General features: G+C 36.4%; 1 pseudogene; it reads right to left on the reverse strand.

Annotated features, from left to right (window-relative positions):
• Positions 1-788: 788 nt before the first annotated feature.
• LOC130848400 (40S ribosomal protein S26-like) overlaps positions 789-20,989 on the reverse strand; it is a 52,992-nt pseudogene continuing 32,791 nt past the window's right edge.

A 20,989-nucleotide genomic window follows, 5' to 3' on the forward strand; every position in this document is an offset into this window, starting at 1 on the left:
TGGCAAACAACTGTTTGTATCTGTGAGTCTGTAACATTTTGTTATGTTTATTCCTTTATTTATCTATTTGTTTTAGATTCCACATATAAGTGATATATGATATTTGTCTTTCTCTCTCTGACATATTTCACTTAGCAGAATATCCTCTAGGTCCATCCATGTTGTCACAAATGGCAAAATTACATTCTTTATTATGGCTGAGTAATATCCCATTGTGTGTGTGTCTGTGTATATATATATATGCCAAATCTTTGTCCATTCATCTATCAATGGACACTTAGGTTGCTTCCATATCTTGGCTATTATAAATCATGCTGCAATGAACATAAGGGTGTATCTAGCATTTTTAGCTAGCCTTTTTGTTTTTTCAGAAAAATACTCAGAATCAGAATTGCTGGTTCATATAGTTGTTGTAGTTTTAATTTTTTAAAACTGTTTTCCATAGTGGCTGCATCAATTTACATTTAGCAATGCAAGTGTTGTTTTTTTTACTTGCCTTACACTTTATCAATGTTATATCACTCTCAAAATTCAAAGAGATATTTAACAATATAAATATGCCTATGCCATCACCTTTATAAATCAGATAGCATCATCCTCCTGCTTATAACCTGCCAATGGCTTCTTCATGACATTTAACATGACACCCAGACTCTTAGCATCCCTTTTAGCTCTCTAAACAACCACTCCTCACTCTCTCTTTTCATTTTCCTTTTTTTAAAATATAATTTCCATTTTATTGTCTTTTCAGAGAATAGTATTTCTCCAGTCTTCAATGACTTAGTTCCTTACATGGTCTTTGGCAGAGGTCATGGGGCAGCACCTGCAGGTCTAAATCAGGGTGGAGGTGTCCAGTCCTTCCAGCTTCCCTAGAACAATTCCTGACTACCTTGCTGTGAATGCACAACTTACACAGTAATGTAGTTTCACATACAGCTTGGGAAGCACATAGGCAGCCAAAACACCCTGGAAATGTCCCTGACAGCTGTGGCCTCTACAAATAACCAACTTCTTAATGACCTTATCCTAGGACATATATCAGGCACACTTGGTGCAGCGAATAGGCTGTACATGGCCGCAGCCCTTTTTGGCACAACCATTGTTCCTTCTTTTCTTAGTCACCTTGGAAGTGAAGAGGAATGAGAGCTCATTCTTTTCAAATGACAATGAATGTTTTTCTGTTCTTAGAACAATCTAAACTCTTTCATCAGTTTTCCTGTTCAGGATTTTTGCCTCTGCTTCTTCTTTTCCAGAGAGCATGTTCCCTCACCTCTTCACATGGTTTATGTACATCTTTGCTCAAACATCTTCTCAGGAAATCTTTCCCTTATCTGTTGTCGAAAACAAAGCTATCGCTACTCGAGGCCAATCACAAACTGACAACCACATTTTATTTTCCTTCATAGTACATCTCCACATAAAATATTACAGAATTTAAAATATTATAAAATAAATATTTGTACACTTTTTATCTCCTGTTTCCATCCCCCCAATATAATTCATGTTTCATGAACAATGGGACATTATTACTGATCAAATGCAAACAGTTGTCCTCAACTCCTATTATTTTTTTTTAGGATTAAAAACAGTTTATTTCCTTGTGTTAAGCATATTCATAAATAACCCATGTATTATGTTTTGAATGAAAAAATCCAGTTTATTTCTGACCCCAAATTAATATATACATATATGTATACACACACATTTGCACATATATTTACATGAAATATTGTGTAAGTCTACTATCCTCTGAATTTTTAATTTTGTTTTTAATGATGTGAAAATTTTACTTTTTTTGTTACCTTTTTTTGTCCTATTAATTTGATAGTTGCAAAAACCTGTGCTAATTATCTGCCTGCTGTTCCAAAGAAGTGTCTTGGATTTTGACCAGTAGCAGAGGTGGGTCATAAAAACAGAGTGCTCCAAACTCTTCCCAAATAACTGACTTTGTTTGGAATTGAGTGTGAGAAAGTATAAGACTATGGCATTCTTCAACTCAGTGTAGAGATTTGGGTGGTATGCAATGAAGATGAGGCTGGTAGCAGCATAAGAACAACAAACCAAACCATAAGCCACCTAATTTAACAGAGAGAACCAGGAAAATAAACAGCTAAGAGGAGTCCTCATGGGGTGAGAACAAACCTTAAAGACTGCCCTTAGAAAACTACCCCTACAGAGGGGCCTGAATTTACCTGAATCAGATGATAGAATATTTTGTACCTCATGGAACAGTCAAAAACAAGAGAGTAATCATCCAGAAGTTAATGGAGCATTTCAGCTGGGTGTGATACCAAGACAGGCAAACAACTTAACAGAGAGAAAAGAAAAAGTGCAATGGATCAAAGAGAGCTGAACAAAAATCACTGTCATCCCAATGTGATTGTACACATGCCAGGGATATGCCTTCTGAGAATTAATGTCAGAGTCTTAATGCTATGAAGTAGACATCACTGAAATAGTTCAGCCAACTCATTCAACAATATATAACAACAATAACAAAAAATCCAGGGAAAATAATTATTCAAAGTTGCTATATTTTATTGTCTAAAACATGTAGTTTTAGGCAAAAAAGTTATAAGGCACACAAAGAAACAGGAAAGCATAATCCACACACATGGGGAAAAAAGCAGGAAACAGAAACTGGCCTGTGAAAAGGCCAAGATGTCAGATTAAACAATGACTTCAAAGGGGCCATTTAAAATATGTTCAGAGGAGTGATGTTAGCAAGATGGTAAGTAGGAGATAACAGACTTAGTCCCCTGACAAAAACCATTCAGACAGCTATCCATGAAGGAAATAGCAGGGTCAAGAGTCTAATTAAGAGTGTAATTAAGAAACTACAGCAACACAGTGCAGCCAAAAAAATAAGGGGGGGGGGGATAAGCACACAAAGATCACAGAGGAGATCATCTTAGCAGAGACAGGTCTAGAGACAGCCGAGTACACAGAAGAAGGGCAGGGGCTATCCGTATCAGGCACATAGTGGGTGCCCTCAAGATCTCCAGTGGTCTACTCTTCAGAGGACTCTGGAAGGCTTTGTTGTTGAGGACCTCAACAGTCCCCATGAGAGCTGCAGACTCCCCGCAACGTTCACAGTGGAGAACCTTGTAGTGTGTATCTGCACAGACCCCAGCAGCCTGCTTCACAGAGGAAACCAGCAGCTTTTGTCACTGTGGTAACCAATAACCATCACTACTACTTACCCTTTGGAGAGGGAAACAGCTGCTGCACTCCTCTACCCCCCCAGCCCCCACCAATTTGAACTCTACCAAACATTTAAAAAATGAATGCCATTTTTTTTCACAAACTCATAAAAAAGATAAAGAAAATGGAATATTTTCTTACTCATTCTATGGAGTCAGTATTATCCTAATACCAAAACTAGACAAAGATATCACACAAAAAATAAAACTAAAGAACAATATAGCTTATGAATATTGATACAAAAACTCTTCACAACATACTAGCAAACCAAATCCAGCAATATATTAAAAGAGTTATATATCAAGGACAGGTAGGATTTATCCTGAGAATGCAAGCTTGGTTTAAAATCTGAATATCAATTAATATAATACACTAAATAAATAGAATAAAAAAGAAAACCCTATGGTCATCTAAATAGATGCAAAAAAAGCACTTGACATGTCCAAAACCCTTTCATGAAAAAAACCACTCAACAAGCTAGGAATAGAAGGAAATCTCAAAAGATAAAAGGCATCTAAGAAAGTTCACAGCTAATATCAAACTTCGTGGTCAAAGACAGAATACTTTCCCCTTATGAGTTGAAATAATACAAAATTTTATGTTCTACCCATTCCATGCAACATTTTACTGGAGATACTGACCAGACAAATGAGACAAGAAAAAAATAATAATAATAAGCATCCAGATTGGAAAGGAAGAGGTGAAACTCTCTTTTTGCAGATAATATGAGTTCATATATAAAAAAACTGAATGAAGCCTCATAAACTATTAGAATTAATAGACTAGTTCTGTATGACAGTAGGACAGTAAGACACAATATCAATAGGCAAAATTGAATTTTATTTCACATTTAGCAATGAAAATCTGAAAATTAAATTTAGAAAACTATTCAATTTACTATGGCATCAAAAAGAATAAAATATTTAACAAATGATTGTAAAACTTATACTGTAAAATTTACAAAACACTGTTGTAAGAAATTAAATATCAAAATAAATGGAGAAGACACCTATGTTCATAGATCAGAAAGGTCATAATATTAAGACAATATCCCACAAATTGAACTGCAGATTTAATCCAATCACTATGAAAATACCACTTGGCTTCTTTGCATATTTGACAAGCTAATACTAAAATTAATATGATAATTAAAGGGATTCTGATTAGTCAAAGAATTTTGTAAAAAAGGACAAAGTTAGGAAACCTCCAGTCCCAATTTCAAAAATTACTTCCAGCTACAATAAATACATCATGACACTAGTTTAAATACAAACATATAGATTAACACAATAGAATTGATAATCCAGAAATAAACATCATATCTATGGTCAATTGACTTTTGACAAGGGTGGTAAGACAATTAAATGGGAGGAAGAAGATTAATAGCCCTTTCAACAAATCATGCCAAAACTGGATATCTACATTACATCAATACCCACATTAAATAATTAATTAAATCAAAGAAACCAGATGCCTTTCTCATACCATATACAAAATTTAAATGAAAATGTATCATAGTCCTAAATGTAAGAGCTCAAACTTAGAAACTCTTAGAAGAAAATATGGATAAATTTTTGTGACCTAGGTTTAGCTCAATGGTTTCTTAAATATGAAATGAAAAGCACAAGTGACAAAAGAAAAACAATGCAATTCAAAAAGATACCATCAAAAAAGTTTAAAGCCAACCCACAGAATGAAATAAAATATTTATAAATTATATATCTAATAAAATTATGTTTATAATATAGAAAAACATTTAAAATTCAATAATAAAAATATAAATATCCCAAATAAAAATTGAGCAAAATAACTGAATAAACATTTCTTCAAAAAAAAATGCAAATGATCAATAAGCATATTAAAAGATGGTCAACATTGTTAGCCAATAATGGAAGGTAAGTCATGAACACAATGAGGTCCTGATTTGCACCCACTAGGATGGCTATAATTTTTTTTTTAATTTTAAAAAATCTATTTACAAACATTTGTGAGAATGTGGAAAAATCATAACCATCATATACTGTTGTACATAAAATGATGAATCTCCCTTGGAAAATAGTCTGACATTTTCTTCAGAGTATAAAAATATAGTTACTACATGTCCCAGCAATTTCATTCTACATATATACACAAGAGTAACAAAGACATAAATTCACACAATAAATTCTACGTGAATGTTTATGATATTATTCATAATAGCTCCAAGGTGGAAGCCACCTAAATATCTATCAACTAATGTGCTGACAATCAATATGTGGTATATCCCTAAAATGGAATATTATTCATCAATATAAAGGAATAAAGTACCGATATATACTACAACATTGATGAAACTTGGAAACATCTTTCTAAGTGAAATAAGCCACCCACAAAGCACCACATATTGTCTAATTCCTTTCATATTTTCATCTCCTTTTATCTTCTTTTTGCATCTTTACTCCTCACAAATAAAGTAATATATTTATTATCATTTGCTTTTATTTTTTAACTTTTATTAGAGTATCATTGATTTACAATGTTGTGTTAGTTTCTGCTGTACAGCAAAGTATCAGTTATACATATACGTATATCTACTCTTTTTTAGATTCTTTTCCCATATAGGTCATTAGAGAGTATTGACAAGAGTTCCCTGAGCTATACAATGGGTCCTTATTAATTATCTATTTTATATATACCAGTGCGTATTTGTCAATCCCAGTCTCCCAATTTATCCCTCCCAGCACCCTCCCCCCACCTTGTAACCATAAGTTTATTTTTCTACATCTGTGATTCTATTTCTGCCTTGTAAATAAGTTCATTTGTATCGTTTTTTTAGATTCCACATATGTGGTATTATATGATATTTGTCTTTCTCCGTCTGACTTACTTCACTCAACCATAAAAAAGAATGAAATAGAACTCCTTTTAATGTCTAGAACAAGAAAATTCATAGAAATAGAAAGTAGATTAGTGAATGCTATGGCTTGGGCAGTTGGTGGTAAGTGGGAAGTGACCGCTAATGGATATGTGTCTTTGTATGGAGCGATGAACATGTTCTAAAATTTATTGAGGTGATGGTTGCAATTCTGAAAAAAAATTTTATGGTAAACTATAAATGGGTGAGTTGTATGGTATGAGAATTCTATCTGAATACAGCTGTTATATATTTTTTCAAAGAACATGCTTACCAGCGGAAATAAGGAGTGAAAGAATTATCTGAGATAGAAATTAATGTTTTTTCTTTTTTTTCTTGATATGAAACATTGACTGGTGGTTCCCAACAGGAAAGCTAAAATTGTATGGAATGTTAGGGCAATTTTTAGTCTTATGACAATGCATATTTGATTATTTAAGCCTTGGGTTATGTTTTATTTTTGTCTGAAGTGTCCATACAAGAATTTCTAGCCATATTTTTTACAAAATGCACCATCTTCTCTTAAAACAATTTAGGTTAACAAATGCACACAGTTAGATAAGTGCAATATGCTTTAAACATATGTTCATTTTTTGCAACTGAGATTTCTGTTTGGATTTTACAAATTTTCAGAAAATTTCAAATTCTCTTTATTATTTGAATGTTCTAAGGGATTTGTAAGCAACTCTCTAATATTTTTAATAAGTAAGTGATTCTGCAGAAACTAATTAAACATCTGTGAACATTACTTAAGCTATATAAATTATACTAGAAAACTGTATAAACTCTCTTAGAATTAACATCACAGGAGAATCAATGAATAGAACAAAATAAATGAGCTGAAATAAAAATAAACAAAATCAGCCACCTAGAAAGATGTTCAATGCATTATTTGAAGTTTGAAAATAAAGCTATATGTCTAAACATGTGATGCTGTCATAATACATTAAAATATACATCATAGAGGGGAGGAGTCAAGATGGTGGAATAGGGGGATGTGGAGTTCACTTCTTCTCACAAGTATAGCAAGAATACATCTACAGGGACTTCCCTGGTGGTGCAGTGATTAAGAACCTGCCTGCCAATGCAGGGGACATGGGTTCAATCCCTGGTATAGGAGGATCCCACATACCATGGAGCAATTAAGCACATGCACCATAAATACCAAGCCTGTGCTTTAGAGCCCGCAAGCCACAATTATTGGGCCTGCATGCCACAACTACTGAAGCCTGTGTGCCTAGAGCCCATGCTCTGCAACAAGAGAAGCCACCACAATGAGAAACCCTCACACCACAATGAAGAGTAGCCCCTGCTTGCTGCAACTAGAGAAAGCCTGCAGGCAGCAATGAAGACCCAATGCAGCCAATAAATAAATAATTTTTTTAAAAAGAATACATCTACAAATGGAACAATTCTCACAGAGCACCTAGTGAACACTAATGGAGGATCTCAGACACCTAAAGGACAAGAAAAATCCCCACACAACCAGGTAGGATAAAAGAAAGAAAAAAAGAAGAAAAGAGAAAGTGGAACAGGACCAGAACAGCTGGGGGAGAGCTGTAGGAGAGAGAGGTTCCCACACTCAGGAAAGCCCCCTCACAATGAGGGAATCAGCTGGGACAGAGAGGGACATTTGGGGGATCAGGGGAACACATTGGCTAGTCTGTGGAAGGCAGGATGGAATAAGGCCTCTGTGCATGGTTTCTGCTACACCCCTGTGCACCCCAGCTTGAGTTGTGTGTCTCCTGATGTGGAGGAGGTCCGGGTGCTGGAAAGTGGCTTTTGGAGAGTGGACCCAAGGAGAGGTCAGCTGTCATGGGTGAGGATATAGCTTGAGGGAATGGCAATGAGGAGTTCCATAGCTGGAAATGTTTTCAGAGGAAGCCTGGGACATCATAGAAGCAAGGCACCATTGTTGAGAGACATAAAAGAGGTGGGGCCGAAGCAATCAGAGAAGAAAAAGAAATCAAAGGAATCCAAATTGGAAAAGAAGAAGTAAAATGGTTACTCTTTGCAGATGACATGATATTATATATAGAAAACCCTAAAGACTCTACCAGAAAACTGCTAGCACTCATTGATGAGTTTAGTAAAGTAGCAGGATACAAAATTAATGCACAGAAATCTCTTGCATTCCTATACACTAACAATGGAAGAGCAGAAAGAGAAATGAAGGAAACTCTCCCATTCACCATTGCAACCAAAAGAATAAAATACCTAGGAATAAACCTGCCTAAGGAGGCAAAAGATCTATATGCAGAAAACTTTAAGACACTGATGAAAGAAATCAAAGATGACACAAACACATGGAGGGACATACCATGTTCCTGGATTGGAAGAATCAACATCGTGAAAATGACTGTACTACCCAAAGCAATTTACAGATTCAATGCAATCCCGATCAAATTACCAATGGCATTGTTCACAAAACTAGAGCAAGAAATCTTATGATTTGTATGGAAACGCAAAAGACCCTGAATAGCCAAAGCAATCTTGAGAAGGAAAAATGGAGTTGGTGGAATCAGGCTTCCTGACTTAAACTATACTACAAGGCCATAGAAATCAAGACAGTATGGTACTGGCACAAAAGCAGAAAGGAAGATCAATGGAATAAAATAGAGAACTCAGAAGTAAGCCCAAACACATATGGGCACCTTATCTTTGACAAAGGAGGCACGAATATACAATGGAAGAAAGACAGCCTCTTCAATAAGTGGTGCTGGGAAAATTGGACAGCTACACATAAAAGAATGAAATTAGAACACTTCCATACACAAAAATAAACTCAAAATGGATTAAAACCTACATGTAAGGCCAGACACTATAAAACTCCTAGAGGAAAACATAGGCAGAACACTCTATGACATCCATCAAAGCAAGACCCTTTTGGACCCACCTCCTAGAATCATGGAAATAAAATCAAGAATAAACGAATGGGACCTCATGAAACTTAAAAGCTTTTGCACAGCAAAAGAAACCATAAACAAGACTAAAAGGCAACCCTCAGAATGGGAAAAAATAATTGCCTATGAAACAACGAACAAAGGATTAACCTCCGAAATATATAAGCAGCTCATGCAGCTTAATACCAAAAAAGCAAATAACCCAATCCACAAATGGGCAGAAGACCTCAATAGACATTTCTCCAAAGAAGACATACAGATGGCCAACAAACACATGAAAAGATGCTCAACATCACTCATCAACAGAGAAATGCAAGTCAAAGCCACAATGAGGTATCACCCCACACCAATCAGAAAGACCATCACCACAAAATCTGGAAACCACAAATGTTGGAGAGGGTGTGGAGAAAAGGGAACTCTCCTGCACTGTTGGTGGGAATGTAAGTTGGTACAGCCACTATGGGAAACAGTTTGGAAGTTCCTTAAAAAACTACAAATAGAACTACCATATGATCCAGTAATCCCACTCCTGAGCATATACCCAAAGAAAACCATAATCCCAAAAGAAAATTGTACCATAATGTTTATTGCAGCACTATGTACAATAGCCAGGACATGGAAGCAACCAAAATGCCCATCAACAAATGAATGGATAAAGAAGATGTGGCATATATATACAATGGAATATTACTCAGCTATAAAAAGGGATGAGATGGAGCTATATGTCATGAGGTGGATAGAGCTAGTGTCTTTCATACAGAGTGAAGTAAGCCAGAAAGAGAAAAACAAATATTGTATGCTAACTCATATATATGGAATCTAAAAATGGTACTGATGAACTCAGTGACAAGACAAGAACAAGGACGCAGATGCAGGGAATGGACTGGAGAACTCGAGGTCTGTGGGGTTGGGGAGTGAAGGGGAAGCTGAGATGAAGTGAGAGAATAGCATAGACATATATGTATTACCGAGTGTAAAATAGATAGCCAGTGGGAAGTTGCTGTATAACAAAGGGAGTTCAACTTGAGGATGGATGATGCCTTAGAGGACTGGGATGGGGAGGGTGGAGGGGAGTCGAGGAAGGGAGGGAATATGGGGATATGTGTATAAAAACAGATGATTGAACTTGGTGTACACCCAAAAAAATAATAGATAAACAGTAAAAAGAAAAAAAAGTGGTTAGGCCGACATGGCAAAACCCTTCTCCAACTGCCAGCCTCAGCCTCTGTGGGCAATAGTGCCCCTCAAGCCAAAGACTCCCCCACTTGCACTGGCCCCACTGGGCCTGAGTGCCACCCTGGCAAGGCTCCCTCCTGCTGTGCTAGCTGTGGTGGGCCTGAGAGCCTCTCCCCCCAACAAACACACATAGTCTCTGTGGGCAGAGTGGGTCCTGACAACCTGCACACTACCCCTGCCAGAGCCTCCTCTAGCTGTGCCGCTCCTGGCAGCCAAACCCATCCATGTCTGCACCCCTGTCATCCCTGTGGGCACTTGTTCTCAGGGGAAGCTTCAAGAATAGACACTGGTGGAAGAAACACACACAGAGGTGGGATTGGCACAGCAAGTCCAGACACCTACCTAGATGTCTTTGAGGGCTTCCTGGGGAGGGGGGTGTTTGCTGTGGCTCTCCATGGGGGCAAGGCCAACGATAGTGGAGGCCCCAGGGAAATTTATGTTTGTGTGTTGTTTTCTTTCATTGTTTTATTTTTATTTTAAATTTTTAATATATTTTTTTATTTTTCTACTTTTCTTTTTTGTTGTTTTGTTCTTTGTTCTTGTTTTCTTTCCTCTATTGCATTTTTTCGTTTTGTTTCATTTCTTTTTGAATTTTTATTGTGTTTGTTGGGTTTTTGTTTTGTTTTTATCTTCTCTATTGGCAATTTTCTGTGTTTGTACTTTGTTCTGTTTGTTTTTTACTTTTGTTTTTTTTTTTCTTTTCTGTTTTGTAAATTTTGTTTTCATTATTTGTTTTGGTTTTTGGGCTTTTTTGTTTGCTTGTTTTCTTGGTTTTTGCTTTCTTTGTTTTTTTGGTCTTTTGTTTTTCTTGATTTTGTTTTTATTAGTTGTCTTGACTTTTGTCTGTCTGTTTTCTTTTCTTTCTATCTTATTTATTTATTTATTCATTTAATGTACCATGCAGCTTGCAGGGCGTTGGTTCTCTGGCTAGGAGTAAAGTCTGAGTCACTGTGGTGTCAATACCAAGTCCAGGCCCCTGGGCTACCACAGAATTCCTGGCCCAGGAAATAGTAATCCCTGTGAGCTCTTCCAGAGGTACCCATCTCAGCACTAAGACCCTGCTTCACCCAACTGCCTGCAAGTCCCAGTGCTGGATGCCTCAGGCCACACAATCAGCAACACAGGAACAGAGCCTCACCCATCAGCAAAAATGAGATGACAGAAAATATGTTACAGTTGAAAGAGCAAGGTAAAAATCTGAAATTCAATAGATGAAGAGGAAATAGGCAATCTACCTGAAAAAGAACTCAGAGTAATGATAGTAAACTTGATCCATGATCTCAGAAACAGAATGGAGGCTTGGATTGAGAAGTTACAAGAAAAGTTTAACAAGGACCTAGAAGAATTAAAGAACAAACTAACACTGATGAACCATGCAATAACTGAAACAAAAAAAGACTATAGAAGGAATCAAAAGCAGAATAACTGAGGAATAAGAACAGATAAGTGAGCTGGGAGTTAGAAGAAAGGAAATAAGTGTTGTAGAACAAAATAAAATTAAAAAATGAAAGGAATTAAGGACAGTCACAGAAACCTCTGAGACAATATTAAACTCATCAACATTTGAATTCTGGGGGTCCCAGAAGAAGAGAAAGAGAAAGGATCTGAGAAAACATTCAAAAGGTTATAGTCAAAAACTTCCCTAACATGGAAAAGGAAATAGCCACCCAAGTCCAAGAAGCACAGAGTCCCATACAGGATAAATCCAAGAAGAAACATGCTTAAACACATATTAGTTAAACTAACAAAAGTTAAATAAAAGAAAAAAATATTAAAAGCAGCAAGGGAAAAGCAACAAATAACATACAAGGGAATTCCCTTAAGGTTATCAGCTGATTTTTCAGCAGAAACTCTTCAGGCCAGAAGGGAGTGGCATGATGTATTTAAAGTGATGAAAGGGAAAAACCTACAGCCAAGATTACCCTACACAGCAAGGATCTCATTCAGATTTGCTGGAGAAATCAAAATCTTTACAGACAAGTAAAAGCTAGGAGAATTCCAACACCACCAAACCAAATTTACAACAAATGTTAAGGGAACTTCAGTAGGCTGGAAATACAAGGAAAAAGAAAAAAGAGAGAGAGAGACCTACAAAAGCAAACCCAAACAATTAAGAAAATGGCAATAGGAACATACATATCGATAATTATCTTCAATGTAAATGGATTAAATACTCCAACCAAAAGACACAGAAGGCTGAATGGATACAAAACAAGACCCATATATATGCTGTCTACAGGTGATCCACTTCAGACTTAGGGACACATATAGCCTGAAAGTGAGGGGATAGAAAATAGAAATCAAAAGAAAGCTGGAATAGCAATACTAATATCAGATAAAGTAGACTTCAGAATAAAAACTGTCACAAGAGACAAAGCAAGACACTATATAATGATCAAAGGACCCATCCAAGAAGCAGATGTAACAATTGTGAATATATACACAACCAACATAGGTGCACCTCAATATATAAGGCAAATGCTAACACCATAAAAGGGGAAATCAACAGTAACAATGATAATGGGGGATTTTAACACACCACTAACACAAATGAATAGATCATCCAGACAGAAAATTAATAAGGAAACACAAGCCTTAAATGACACCAATTAGACCAAACAGAGTTAATTGATATTTATAGGACATTCCATTCAAAAGCAACAGAATACACTTTCTTATCAAGTGCACACAGAACATTCTCCAGGACAGATCACATCTTGGGTCAAAAATCAAGCCTTGGTAAATTTAAGAAAATTGAGTCACAGCAAGCATCTTTTCTGACTACAATGCTATGAGATAAGAAAACAATTACAAAAAAAAACTATAAAAATCACAAATGCATGGAGACTAAACAATATGTTACCAAATAATCAAAGGATCACTGAAGAAATCAAAGAGGAAACCAAAAAATACCTAAAGACAAGTAGCAATGAAAGCATGACAATTCAATACCTATGGGATGAAGCAAAAGCAGCTTTAAGAGGGAAGTTTATAGCAATATTATCCTACCTCAAGAAAAAAAGAAAAATCTCAAATAAATAACATATCCTTACAGCTAAAGTAACTAAAGAAAAAAGAACAAACAAAAGCCAAAGTTAGTAGAAGGAAAGAAATCATAAAGATCAGAGAAGAAATAAATGAAATAGGAGAGAGGATCAAGAAGGCAGAGTAGGAAGACATGCACTTGCTTCCTCTTGCAAGAGCACCAGAATTAAAACTAAACGCTGAACAACCATTGACAGAAAGACACTGGAACTCACCAAAAAAGACTCCCCACATCCAGAGACAAAGGAGAATCTGCAATGATATGGTAGAAGGGGTGCAATTGTATTAAAATCAAATCCCATAAATGCTGGGTGGGTGACTCACAAACTGGAGAACAGTTATACCACAGAAGTCCACCCACAAAAGTTAGGGTTCTGAGCCCCACAGCAGGCTTCCCAAACTAGGAGTCCAGCAACAGGAGGAAGAATACCCAGAGAATCAGACTTTGAAAGTCAGTGGGATTTGATTGCAGGACCTCCACGGGACTGGGGGAAACAGAGACTCCATTCTTGGAGGGTACACAAAAAAGTGTGCTCACCAGGACCCAGGGGGAAGGAGTAGTAACCAAATAGGAGACTGAACCAGGCCTACCTGCTGGTGTTGGAAGGTTGACTGCAGAGGTGGGGGGCAACTGTGGCTCACAGAGGAGAGAGGGGCACTGGGAGTAGGGGTTCTGGGAAGTGCTTATTGGCATGAGCCCTCTCAGAGTCTGCCATTAGCCACATCAAAGAGCCTGAAAGCTCCAGTCCTGGGCAGCCTCAGGCCAAACAACCTACAAGGTGGGAACACAGCCCCACCCATTGGCAGACAAGCAGATTAAAGGCTTACTGACCTCCTCCCACCCAGCCCTACCCACCATCAGTCCCCCCCATCAGGAAGCACCAATGAACCTCCTAGATAGCTTGCTCCACAAGAGGGCAGAAAGCAGTATCAAGCAATATTAGCAGTATTTCGACTTGTGGAGATGAAAACCACTGCCAGAGAAAGATAGCAAAAATGAAAAGGCAAAAGACTTTGTACAAGATGAAGGGAAAGATAAAACCCCAGAAAAACAACTAAATGAAGAGGAGATAGGCACCCTTACAGAAAAAGAATTCAGAATAATGATAGTGAATATGATCCAGGACTTTGAAAAAAGACTGGATGCAAAGAATGAAAAGTTGCAAGAAAAGTTTACCAAAGACCTAGAAGAATTAAAGAGGAAACAAACAGAGATATGCAACACAATAACTGAAATGAAAAATACACTAGAAGGAACAAATAGCAGATTAATGGAGGCAGAAAGGCAAATAGGTGACCTAGAAGATAGAATGGTGATAATCACTGATGTGGAAAGGAATAAAGAAAAAAGAATGAAAAGAACTGAAGACAGCCTAAGAGACATCAGGAACAATATTAAACACACCAACATTTGCATTATAGGGGTCCCAGAAGGAAAAGAGAGAGAGAAAGGACCTGAAAAAATATTGGAAGAGAGTATAGTTGAAAACTTCCCTAACATGGGAAAGGAAATAGCTACCCAAGTCCAGGAAGCACAGAGAGTCCCAGGCAGGATAAACCCAAGGAGAAACACGCCAAGACATATAGTAGTCAAATTGACAAAAATTAAAGACAGAGAAAAGTTATTAAAAGCAACAAGGGAAAAACAACAAATAACATACAAGGGAACTCCCATCAGGTTAACAGCTGATTTCTCAGCAGAAACTCTGCAAGCCAGAAAGAATTGGCACAACATGTTTAAAGTGATGAAAGGGAAGAAACTACAACCAATAATACTCTATCCAGCAAGGATCTCATTCAGATTCGATGGAGAAATCAAAAGCTTTACAGACAAGCAACAGCTAAGAGAATTCAGCACCAACAAACCAGCCATAAAACAAATCCTAAAGGAACTTTTCTAAGCAGGAAACATAAGAGAAGAAAAGGACTTGCAGAAACAAAAACAGAACAATTAAGAAAATTGTAATAGGAACATACATATCAATAATTACCTTGAATGTAAATGCACTAAATACACAAACCAAAAGACACAGACTGGCTGAATGGATACAAAAACAAGACCCATATATTTGCTGTCCACAGGAGACCCATTTCAGATCTAGGGACACATACAGACAGAAAGTGATGGGATGGAAAAAGATATTGCATGCAAATAGAAATCAAAAGAAAGCTGGAGTAGCAATACTCATACCAGTTAAAATAGACTTTAAAATATAAAATGTTGCAAGAGACAAGAAATGACACTACATAAAGATCAAGGGATTAACCCAAGAAGAAGAGACAACAATTATAAATATATATGCACCCAATATAGGAGCACCTCAGTACATAAGGCAAATGCTAACAAATGTGAAAGAGGAAATCGAAAGTAACACAATCATAGTGGGGGACTTTAACACCTCACTTACACTAATGGACATATCATGCACACAGAAAATTAATAAGGAAACACAAGCTTTAAATGACACAATAAATCAGCAGGATTTAATAGATGCCTATAGGACGTTACACCTAAAAACAGCAGATTACACATTCTTTTCAAGTGCACATGGAACATTCTCCAGGATAGATCACATTTGGGGTCATAAATCAAGCCTTGGTAAACTCAAGAAAATTGAAATCATATCCAGCATCTTTTCTGACCACAACACTATGAGATTAGAAATCAATTACAGGAAAAAAAAAACTATAAAAAACACAAGCACATGGAGGCTAAACAATATGCTACTAAATAACCAAGAGATCACTGAAGAGATCAAAGAGGAAATCAAAAAATACCTAGAGAAAAGTGACAATGAAAACACAATGATCCACAACCTATGGGATTCAGCAATGGCAGTTCTAACAGGGAAGATTATTGTAATACAATCCTACCTCAAGAAACAAGAAAAATCCCAAATAAAAAAATCTAACCTTACACCTAGAGAAACTAGAGAAAGAAGAGCAAACAAAAGCCAAAGTTAGTAGACAGAGAGAAATCATAAAGATCAGAGCAGAAATAAATGAAATAGAAACAAAGAAAACAATAACAAAAATTAATAAAACTAAAAGCTGGTTCTTTAAGAAGATAAATAAAATTGATAAACCTCTAGCAAGACTCATCAAGATAAAGAAAGAGGATAAACCCAAATCAATAAATCAAATCATTAAAATTAGAAATGAAACAGAAGTTACAGCAGACACTGCAGAAATAAAGAGAACCATAAGAAACTACTGCAAGCAACTATACTCCAATAAAATGGACAACCTAGATGAAACAGACAAATTCTTAGAAAGGTATAAGCTTCCAAGTCTGAATTAGGAAGAAATGGAAAATATGAACAGACCTATCACAAGTAATGAAATTGAAACTGTGATTAAAAATCTCCCAATAAACAAAAGTCCAGGACCAGAAGGATTCACAGGTGAATTTCATCAAACATTTAGAAAAGAGCTAACACCCATCCTTCTCAAACTCTTCCAAAAAATTGCAGAGGAAGGAACACTCCCAAACTCACTTTAAGAGGCCACCATCACCTTGATACCAAAACCAGACAAAGATACTATAAAAAAAGAAAACTACAGACCAATATCACTGATGAATTTAGATGCAAAAATCCTCAACAAAATACTAGCTAACAGAATCCAACAACATATTAAAAGGACCATACACCATGATCAAGTGGGGTTTATCCCTGGCATGCAAGGATACTTTAATATATGCAAATCAATCAATATGATATACCATATGAACAAATTGAAGGATAAAAACCACATGATCCTCTCAATAGATGCAAAAAAACTTTTGACAAAATTCAACACCCATTTATGATAAAAAAAAACTCTCCAGAAGGTGGGCATAGAGGGAACCTACCTCAACATAAAAAAGGCCATATACGACAAACCCACAGGAAACATCATTCTCAATGGTGAAAAACTGAAACATTCCCTCTAAGATCAGGAACAAGACAAGGATATCCAGACTATTCAGCATAGTTTTGGAAGTTCTTGCCACAGAAATCAGAGAAGAAAAAGAAATAAAAGGAATCCAAATTGGAAAAGAAGAATTAACACTGTCACTGTTTGCAGAAGACATGATATTATACCTAGAAAATCCTAAAGATGCCACCAAAAAACTACTCGAGCTAATCAATGAATTTGGTAAAGTTGCAAGATACAAAATTAACACTTAGAAATCTCTTGCATTTCTATACACTAACAATGAAAGATCAGAAAGAGAAATTAAGGAAACAATCCCATTCACCACTGCAACAAAAAGAATAAAATACCTAGGAATAAACATAACCAAGGAGGCAAAAGACCTGTACTCAGAAAATTATAAGACACTAATGAAAGTTTCAAAGATGACACGAACAGATGGAGGGACATACCATGTTCTTGCATTGGAAGAATCAATATTGTGAAAATGACTATCCTACCCAAAGCAAGTTACAGATTCAATGCAATCCCAATCAAATTACCAATGGCATTTTTCACAGAACTAGAACAAGAAGTTTTATGATTTGTATGGAAACGCAAAAGACCCCGAGTAGCCAAAGCAATCTTGAGAAGGAAAGATGGAGTCAGTGGAATCAGGCTTCCTGACTTCAGGCTATACTACAAGGCTACAGTAATTAAGACAGTATGGTACTGGCACAAAAACAGAAATATAGATCAATGGAACAGGATAGAAAGCCCAGAGATAAACTATGGTCAACTAATCTATGACAAAGGAGGCAAGGATATGCAATGGAGAAAAGGCAGCCTCTTCAATAAGTGGTGCTGGGATAACTGGACAGCTACATGTAAAAGAATGAAAATAGAACACTTCCTAACACCATACACAAAGATAAACTCCAAATGGATTAAAGACCTAAATGTAAGGCCAGACACTATAAAACTCCTAGAGGAAAATATATGAAGAACACTCTTCAACGTAAATAACAGCAAGATCTTTTTTGATCTACCCCCTAGAGTAATGGAAATAAAAACAAAAATAAATCAGTGGGACCAAATGAAACTTCAAAGCTTCTTCAGAGCAAAGGAAACTATAAGCAAGATGAAAAGACAATCCTCAGGGTGGGAGAAAATATTTGCAAATGAATCAACAGACAAAGGATTAATCTCCAAAATATATAAATGATACATCCAGTTCAATATCAAAAAAACAAACAACCCAATCCAAAAATGGGCAGAAGAGCTAAATAGACATTTCTCCAAAGAAAACATACAGATGGCCAAGAGGCACATGAAAAGCTGCTCAACATCACTAATTATTAGAGAAATGCAAATCAAAATGACAATGAGGCATCACCTCTCACTGGTTAGAATGGGCATCATCAGAAAATCTACAAACAGTAAATGCTGGAGAGGGTGTGGAGAAAATGGAATGCTCCTGCATTGCTGGTGGGAAAGTCAATTGATACAGCCATTATGGAGAACAGTACAGAGGTTCCTTGAAAAACTAAAAATAGAGTTACCATATGACCCAGCAATCCCACTGCTGGGCATATACCCAGAGAACACCATAATTCAAAAAGACACGTGCACTCCAATGTTCATTTACAATAGCCAGGACATGGAAGCAACCTAAATGTCCATCAACAGATGAATGGATAAAAAAGATGTGGTACATATATACAATGGAATATTACTCAGCTGTAAAAAGCAATGAAACTGGGACATTTGTAGAGACATGGATGGACCTAGAGACTGTCATACAGAGTGAAGTGAGTCAGAAAGAGGAAAACAAATATTGTAAATTAACACATATATGCGGACAATAGAAAAATGGTACACTTCAACTGGTTAGCAGGGCAGAAATAGAAACACAGATGTAGAGAACAAACATAGGGAAACCAAGTGGGGATAGCAGGGAGGGTTGGGGGAGAATGTATTGGGAGATTGGGATACCAAAGTGTACACTCTAAATATATTTTCTGTTAACTGTATCTCAATAAAAGTTCTTAAAAAAAAAGAAATAAATGAAATAGAGATGAAGAAAACAATAGCAAAGATCAATGACACTAAAAGCTGGTTCTATGAGAAGATAAATAAAATTGATAAACTTTTACCCAAACTCATTAGAAAAAATGGAGGACTTCCCTGGTGGGATAGTGGTTAAGAATCTGCCTGCCAATTCAGGGGACACGGGTACAATCCCTGGTCCAGGAAGATCACATATGTCATGGAACAACTAAGTCCATGTGCCACAGCTACTGACCCAGTGCACTAGAGCATGCAAGCCACAATTACTGTACCCATGTGCCACAACTACTGAAGCCCATCCACCTAGAGCCCATGCTCCACAACAAGGGAAGCACTTCAATGAGAAGTCCACATAATTCAATGAAGAGTAGCTCCCACTTGCCATGACTAGAGAAAGCCCACACACAGCAGTGAAGACCCAAAACAGCAAATAAATGTATACATAAAATTTTTAAAAAAAGAAAGAAAAAAAGGGAGGGGATCCAAATCAATAAAATTAGAAATGAAAAATGAGATGTTACAATAGACACCACAGAAATATAAAGGGTCATAAGAGATTACTACAAACAACCATATGCCAATAAAATGGACAACCTAGAAGAAATGGACAAATTTTTAGGAAGATACAACCTTCAAATACTCAACTGGGAAGAAATAAAAAATATGAATAGACCAATCACAAGTACTGAAATTGGAACTGTGATTAAAAATCTTCCAACAACAAATGGCCAGGGACAGAAAGCTTCACAGGAGCATTCTATCAAACATTTAGAAAAGAGTTAACACCTACCCTTCTGAAACTCTTCCAAAAAATTGCAGAGGAAGAAAAACTCCCTAGTTTATTCTACAATGCCACAATCACCCTGAATACCAAAACCACACAAAGATATCACATAAAAAGAAAATTATAGGCCAATATCACTGATTAATATAGATGCAAAAATCCTTAACAAAATACTAGTAAACCAAATACAACAACACATTAGAAGGATCATACACCCTGACCAAGTAAGATTTATATCAGGGATTCAAGGATTCTTCAATATACATAAATCAAATAATGTGATACACCACATTAACAAATTGAAGAATAAAAAACATATGATCATCTCAATAGATGCAGAAAAAGCTTTTGACAAAATTCAACACCCATATATGATAAAAACTCTCTGTAAAATGGGCTTAGATTGAAACTACCTCAACATGATAAAGGCCGTGTATGACAAACCCACAGCTAACATCATACTCAATGGTGAAAAGGCACAAGCATTTCCTCCAAGATCAGGAATAAGACAAGAATGTCCATTCTCACCACTACTGTTCAACATAGTTTTGGAAGTCCTAGTCACAGCAGTCACAGAAGAAAAAGAAATAAAAGGAATCCAAATTGGAAAAGAAGAGGTAAAACTGTCACTGTTGGCAGATGACATGATCCTATACATAGAAAATGCTATCCTAAAAGTGCTCCCAGAAAACTACTAGAGTTCATCAATGAATTTGGTAATGTGGCAAGATACAAAATTAATACACATAAATCTCTTACATTCCTATACACTATCAACAAAAGATCAGAAAGAGAGATTAAGGAAACAGTCACATTTACCATTTCAACAAAAATAATAAAATACCTAGGAAAAAACCTACCTAAGGAGGCAAAAGACCTGTACTCAGAAAACTATAAGATACTGATGAAAGAATCAAAGATGACACAAACAGATGGAGAGCCATACCATATTCTTGG

This window comes from Hippopotamus amphibius, chromosome 3, assembly GCF_030028045.1.
Source record: "Hippopotamus amphibius kiboko isolate mHipAmp2 chromosome 3, mHipAmp2.hap2, whole genome shotgun sequence".
NCBI classification, from domain to species: Eukaryota; Metazoa; Chordata; class Mammalia; order Artiodactyla; family Hippopotamidae; genus Hippopotamus; species Hippopotamus amphibius.